The sequence below is a fragment of the Halyomorpha halys genome, unplaced genomic scaffold (genome assembly GCF_000696795.3).
Source record: "Halyomorpha halys isolate HHAL.00 unplaced genomic scaffold, Hhal_1.1 Scaffold3.1, whole genome shotgun sequence".
In the NCBI taxonomy this organism is placed as follows: Eukaryota; Metazoa; Arthropoda; class Insecta; order Hemiptera; family Pentatomidae; genus Halyomorpha; species Halyomorpha halys.
The window spans coordinates 1,904,596-1,912,568 of NW_027115249.1; the positions used below are offsets into that span (position 1 = coordinate 1,904,596).

The 7,973-nt window shown below is 27.4% G+C and overlaps 2 non-coding genes across 2 annotated transcripts; one reads left to right on the plus strand and one right to left on the minus strand.

The window, feature by feature from the left end:
- Positions 1-3,404: 3,404 nt before the first annotated feature.
- On the minus strand, positions 3,405-3,511 carry LOC112211148 (U6 spliceosomal RNA). Its single transcript, XR_002945463.1, has one exon. It is a non-coding gene; the product is annotated as a U6 spliceosomal RNA (small nuclear RNA).
- A 3,492-nt stretch (positions 3,512-7,003) lies between these two features.
- LOC112211149 (U6 spliceosomal RNA) lies at positions 7,004-7,110 on the plus strand. Its single transcript, XR_002945464.1, has one exon. It is a non-coding gene; the product is annotated as a U6 spliceosomal RNA (small nuclear RNA).
- Positions 7,111-7,973: the final 863 nt, after the last annotated feature.

Below are 7,973 nucleotides of genomic sequence, written 5' to 3' on the forward strand. Positions count from 1 at the left end.
ATTTAAAAATTTTCCAATTTAAGGAAATTAAATACTATTAGATTTTTGTTTTATCTTGAATGGTTATTTAAAAGTAAATCAAATTATTTCAATTTCATATTTTTCTTGATACTTTAAATTTAAAATGATTCAAATTATTTTAAATCAGTTACAACTTGTTTTGCATACACAATTTGAAACCTATTTAAAATATTTAATATCATTAAATTTTATAACTAAATGTAAAACTAATTTTCATTCTACATCAACTCTTGAATCTTACTGTCACAGACTTTTTTCAAATTTTGCACAGATGTTTTGAGGTATACAAGAACTTGGAAAATGCACAGAAAGTAATACTTTTATAGTAAGTAGTGATTTTAATTGATAATATTGAAAATATTTGTAATTACTTTGGAAGAAAAAAAAAAAAAAAACTGAAATTGAAACTGATTGTGTAATTTAAGAGGGAATAAAAGAGAAAAATGGAAAGCTGAGAAATAACAAACAAAAATATATTTTCTGAGAATTCATTCATTGAAAGTTATTTCATTGATTTCTTTTCTGTTTATTCACTGAAAATGGACCTTCAGTGTTAATCTGAAATTTCATCTGCTCTGTGCATTTTATTTGAAATTGTCTAGCAATAAATAGGCAATTAAATGCATTTATCATCAAGTATGCCAAATAAAACTTGTCTAATTGCACCTGGGTAACCAGATTTGTCTAGTTATTTGATCAGCCATTTATAATATGTATACAAAGATAATATTCAGTATATATTTATTACTATAGTACATATTAGATTAGTATATACATTATTGTATTACTTATTTTGTTGTATGTATACATCCAAATATGCATAAAAATCCTTCCCCTGGTTATTATTTAATAATTTCCATTGTGCGACAAGTGAGATTGGGAAGAGACCAGTACTGAAAGATTTTGAGCCTTTAGAGGATATTTCTTTAGGACATCTCTTTAAATACTAACATTCTAACATACAAGAAGGCTGCTGTATGAACTACTGGAATGAAGAAAATTAAAATGAAGACCTTGCCTGAAATGGGTTGATGATGTGGAGACATAGTGCTTACAGAAACGAATGGTCAAGAATATTTTTTGGGCCAAAGTCCTGCAAGGACTGTAGAGTCATTGTATAAATAAAATAAACACACACTTCATCAAGATTTTTGGATGAAAAATTCAAGTTAAAATTGAATGCTTATTCTAATTGATCTACAAACAGATCAGGAAATATATTCTCTCGTTATTTAGAAAATTTACAGTTTAAATTATTTGTATCGTACTTCAGCTATCACAAATCCATAATTTCTTTCTTAGAGAATGAATTGATGGAAATTGATGAATAAAAGAAATATTTTATTTAATTAAGAGAAATTTCCCTTGATCATTTACATTTCCTAATCCTGAAATAATAAAATCATCAACAAATGCCTTAGTTTCACTTCTAAAGAGGCCTACATATATACATTTATATATTTTTTCTGTTAATTGGTTGCAAGAAATTATTCTTATGACAATATTATTTTTTATAAAAAAAGAAACTGAGGTCTAGAATTTTTCTCAACCAATTCTACCATGAAAAAATTGCTAGTAGATATACTTGAATTAATATTAAAAAAAAAAAAAAAAGACATGAATAATTAATGTAAATGATCATCTCTTTTCATTTATTATTATTATTTTTTTTTTACATTTCATCATTTAGAAGATCGTTGATTGACCATGTGTAATTAATAAAAGCAATATCGTCTAGGTGCAGTCAAAATTACTCTAATAGTAAATAATGAGCCAATGTTTCAATCCAAATTGCAGGACTTCTTTGGGGCTAAAAAGATACAAACAACTAAAATTAAGTAACAGAATAAGAGTATAAAATAAGATGAAATAAAAGTAAGCTATGATGTGGTTAAAAATGTTTTATAACATGTGAAAAGTTATATAAAAATGAAAAAGTAAATTAAATTAATTTACTTTATATATTCTAATAAATAGTAATAACAATTTTGTTCTTCTAATAAATATTTAATTTACTATTTGAGTTATTTTGGTTGTGTCCAGAACATCTTCCTTTTTTAATTTTTTTTTTTTTATTGATGTTTCTCCTTTTTTTTACTTTTATTTATTAACTTTATTGATTTTAAATATTCTCTGATGCTAAGTGATTGGTATAAATCATGGAACAGATCTAATATAAGCAAAAGCAAAGGTATTATTTATATATATTAATAATATTAATTACTATAAATTATTGATAATAAATTAATAAATTTAATTTATTGATTTAAAATACATTTTAACATTGTTACTGTAGTATAAATCAAGGTAAAGAAAAAAAAGATACGGATAGAGTGGGATTCGAACCTGAGACTAGAGCGTTGTATATTAAATGTATTGATATATAATAATAATAATATTAATTGCTATTAATGATTGATAATAATTTAATAAATTAAATTTATTGATTTTAAATATTTTTGATGCCGATTGATTAGTGTAGATCATGCAACAACTATAGTATCAGTGAAAGTAAAAAAAAAAAGATATTGAGAGAGGGAGATTCGAACCTGAGACTAGAGCGATGTATATTATATGTATTGATCTCTTTGATGCGCGATCATAAGTGCTTGAGTCAAAAACAAAGTTCAAAACGTAATGTAAAATCTAATTATTGATATTTTTGTGATTGTTATTTTTATAAAACAGTATAGTCGTAAGTCTATCTGAATCATGAAGACCTTATCTCTAATTTGGTGCTATAATTTGACATAATATCCAAATACTCAAAAAGTGACATAACCCCTTATGACCGTGCATCAAAGATACATTAATAATATTAATTGCTATGAATTATTGATAATAATTTAATAAATTAAATTATTGATTTTAAATATATTTTTTCATTGATTGAGTGCAATAAATAATAGAAAAGCTTATATATTAATTGCTACAAATTATTGTTAATATTTTAATAAATTTAATTAATTGATTTTAAATATATTTTGACGTTGATTGATTCCTATAAATAATGGAACAACTGTAGCATAAGTGAAAGTAAAAAAAAAAAAGATATGGAGAGAATGGGATTCGAACCTTAGACTAGAGCGATGTATATTAAATATATTGGTGTATATTAATTGCTGTAATTTTTTTTTAATGATTTAATAAATTAAATTTATTGATTTAAAATATTTTTTACGCTGATTTATCAGTATAGATCATGGAACAACTTTAATATAAGTGAAAGTAAAAAAAAAAAAGATATTGAGTGAGTGGGATTCGAACCTGAGACTTCAACGCCAAGCGCAGTTGATCACTAACTTACTGTTATATATTATTGTTATGAACTTAAAATGTAAAATTAAATTATACATTCATCATTGCAATTGTGATGCGGACAAAAAAATGTGGAACGCTTCACGATTTTGCGTGTCATCCTTGCGCAGGGGCCATGCTAATCTTCTCTGTATCGTTCCAATTTTAGTATATGTACCGCCGAAGCGAGTACATCCAATGGTGAAAACTTAGGGTTCTTATATTTCAACTGTCTATAATTTTATTAGTTCTTATTATGATATTATGCTTCAGAAACATTATTCATTACCAAGTTTGTATGCACCATTAAGGGTGCTTAAGCACAGGGCACTTTCATAACGAAGATAGTTGATCGTGGATATATGAGCCGTTCAGTGCACACATCGATTAACTCCATAAAACAAAAAGTTGAGAAACGCGATTAAGTACTTTATATTGTTTTCTAAAATCCCTGGTATTATATAAATTCAAATATATAATGTAGAATGCATAAATACAGATATAGCTTTCATCTAACGGTATATAAAATTAATAAGAAAGAATAGCAAAAAAATAATCGTCGGTAATGGTACAGTTCTTGATGCAGACGTGCATCTGCATTTTATATCGAAAAATGTTTTTATTTTTCCTCCCTTATTCCTGTATGCCAAAATTTTTGTTCTGTTATGCTTTTGTAAATTTCGTGTCCATTTATCAGGATTACGACTTCTTTTACTGTTTGTTGGAAAATTTGTACTGTTGCAATCAGATGGATCCGGGGAAAACGATAAACGTCTTCTTGGACCAGACTTTTTGTTGATAAATCGTATTGAAGAACCATTAGTGTTTTCCTCATCCACATTGTTATTTGTCTCACTCCTCTTGATTATAACGGTATAATATTTATTTCTTTAAAAACAATCTGGGAATAATGTTGAAAATACCAAGAGAATATGTAGTCCATATAATATTGGTGAAGTATACAATAACATTCAGCATGCGAGATCACTGTTATACTAACTTCCGGTTGCATTGCACTTCTTTTCATCAGTTTGCCGATGTGATTTTGTTACCAATATCGTTGAGGGGGGGAAGCACCTTTGGCTGTTTTAAAAAACAGAGCGGTGCACGGCCGGAACAAATAATAATATAATATAATTGCGTTGTTGAAACTATTTACATTAGAGTATGAAGTTGATCATAATGGCTTCTGAAATAATTTACTTATTATTCAATTGGCAAAAAAAAAATTGGCGTTTAATGGTGTTAATCTGTATTATTCAGGGAAGCTATAATAAATATAAAAAGTAATGATTATACCAAGTGCTTTGACACTTAAATTTAAGATTTTTCAAAAAGTGGAGTTAATCGATGTGTGCACTAAACGGCTCATGTATGGGAAGATGATTGGGGCGCGGTCAGTGAAGAACCCAAATGAGTAAACAAATATTTATTAATACCAACGTTTTGGCCAGAATTTCAAGTCTTCTTCAGGGCTAAGAATAAAACACAAGAGAAAAAAAAATCCATAATGAATAAGATGATTAGATAATAAAAAAAAAAAACTATCATTATCATCAAACAAGAGTATTATAAGAAGATAAAGACTGTATGAGAAAATTGAGTGAGAAGAAAGAACAAATAATAAAATACATATGAAAATCTAGTTAGTAAATATATGTATTAAATGAAAATTATTTAAAATAAAGTGATGAAAAAAGTAAGAAATGAAACGTACATGTAGGTAATTAAATATGGCAGTAAAATAACAGGATTTATGAAATGAAAAATAAAGTTATATTATTCAAAAGGAATGAAAAAATATCAATATTTAATTTAATACAAGATGGCACTACTTCTATCTGACCGATCCACATACGCACGTTCATCGTGTACATGTCGCATCTACCCCTTGACTAAGGACAAGATTTAATTGTACAAGAGCCGGGGAGAAAAAAAGGCAGTTATTTCACCGCAGTTTTTTATTAATTTAATAAAAACTATGTATAAATTACTAATCCGAATTTATAAGTCTGCCAAGTATGGGTAGGGGGAATACAAAATGGTGGCTGTTTCCAAGCGTTAAAAAAACTTTCAAACTACTTACAATATTAGAAAATTTAAGAGGACATCAAAATGGATTTAGTGAATGACACAAATTCTTCCTTATTAAAATATAATAGTTTATTTCATATCATCAGCAACGTTTCGGGAGATTTCCCCCATCTTCAGTCTGTTGATAACAAAAAACCTATATATGACATATAATTTTCTCCTATTTGTCATTCTTGCTAATAATAGGAGAAAATTATATGTCATATATAGGTTTTTTGTTATCAACAGCCTGAAGATGGGGGAAATCTCCCGAAACGTTGCTGATGATATGAAATAAACTATTATATTTTAATAAGGAAGAATTTTTGTCATTCACTAAATCCATTTTAATTCCATAAGACTCTTCCAGTAAAAGGATTATTAAAAAAAAAAAGAGGACATCATTTAAAGAAGAGTGAATTTGCGAAAATATGAGCCCTAATAGAGCTATTTACGTTCAATGATTCTCCAGATATAGCCTTTTAAAAAGCAACGTTTTATAATACATTTACTAAAAAATCAGTAAATATAAGAATAAAGGTCAGGGTTGCGGTCAAAAAAGAACTAATAGTTTTCAACTATTTAATGTCCGACGTTTCGCCCCACTTTGCAGGGCTTCATCAGGGCTAAAAAGTTTTAAAATAACTAAGGACATTACAAAAATACGATACAATAAGGTAAATTAAGGTAGGATACATAGGTAAAAATTAAGTGATAAGAAAATTATATATAAATAAAAGGAAGGAAGACATAAAAAGCATTAGTCTAAAATAAACCTGAATAAACAGTGATAAGAATAAAAAATTATATCATCCGTAAGAATAAAAATTTAAAATTACGTAAAATATACGGTTTAAAAAGGTACAGGAGACGTATAAAAAAAAAAACAAGAAAAAAAAATTAATTTATATATAAGTTATACTGTCAACTATATATATATATATATGAAGAATCAGTAGTTGGTGAACTCATTTTGGGAAATCGAAATCCCAGGAACCATAAAATGTACACATGTCTGTCATCACTCATATTAAAGCTAATTAAATGTACTATAGAATAGTTTATGACACTATCTTCGTAGGGGTAGTAGTTTTTATGATATTCCCATCTGAATATAAACTTGGCACATGAAAATTTGTCCGAATAACTATAAATCATTTTATTTTAACAAATATCATAAATACTATTTCTCATACAAAGATAAACGTCATAAACTACTTCATAGTACATTAAACTAGTTTTGATTTGAGTGCGAACATACAAAATTTATATTATAAATACATAAATTATTATTATTATTATTAAATATGAAAGGCAAGCTATGAAAAAAAATATTGTCCGATGTGCGTTTCACTCTTCCACTAACCGCTCTACTTCGAATTAAAATTAATCCTTGGTCGTCAGTGTACTTCGTCCCTCAAGGGATACCTACACGGTCAGTTGGAATGACATTCAAACCAAAACTGTACGTTTAGATTGATCGGGTAAGTGTAATTTAATACTGATGGATATCCAAGAAAAGTTTGAAAGTCCTTCATTCAAAGATTGAAGGAGAGGGGGTACTGGGACAGTGGAGGGGAGGTTAGAGAGCCAAATGTTTCCGTGAGTGGCTGTACTCGCTTCGGCGGTACATATACTAAAATTGGAACGATACAGAGAAGATTAGCATGGCCCCTGCGCAAGGATGACACGCAAAATCGTGAAGCGTTCCACATTTTTTTGTCCGCATCACAATCACAAGGATGAATGTATGATTAAATTTTACATTTTATTTTCATAATAATAATAAATAACAGTAAATTAGTGATCAACTGCGCTTGGCGTGTAAGTCTCAGGTTCGAATCCCACTCACTCAATATCTTTTTTTTTTTACTTTCACTTATATTAAAGTTGTTCCATGATCTATACTGATTAATCAGCGTAAAAAATATTAAAAAGTATGAAGTAAATTAATAAATAAAAGTGAAAAAGAAGAAAAATCAATTAAAGTTTAATTAAAAATAATTTAACTATCCTTCTATTATATAAATATGTTTTTAGTGACCACCGTATTATAATCGAGCAGCAGCAACAATATTTAAGATGAATTAATTAATATAAGTGAAGAAGAAAAAAATTAAATTAACGAAGTATCAATACATTGATGTTGTGCTACCAATATTTTCCATCTGCAACTTATCTAATTTTATATATAATAACAAGCAATCAATCAACGATAATTGAATAGTAAAAAAATTGATTGATAATCGTGGAATAATCAATCAATTTTTTTACTATTCAATTATCAGTTATCAATTTTTTATCATTTGTGATTCAATTCAATATTTTGTATAATTCCAAATTTGTTTGTATACTATTCCTTTTTAATTTTACGTTTCTCTAAATGTTGTTGTTATCTCTTTTGTTCTATAGCTCTGATGAAGACCTGAAACTCAGGTCGAAACGTCGGCATAAAATAAATAAATATTGTTTTGTTTCTTTATTTTGTTCTTTGCTGACCGCACCTCCCAACAAACTTCTCCAATCATTAGAACCTTTTAGGTTCAGCCTTTTAACTATTTTAATTATTTACATAACATATT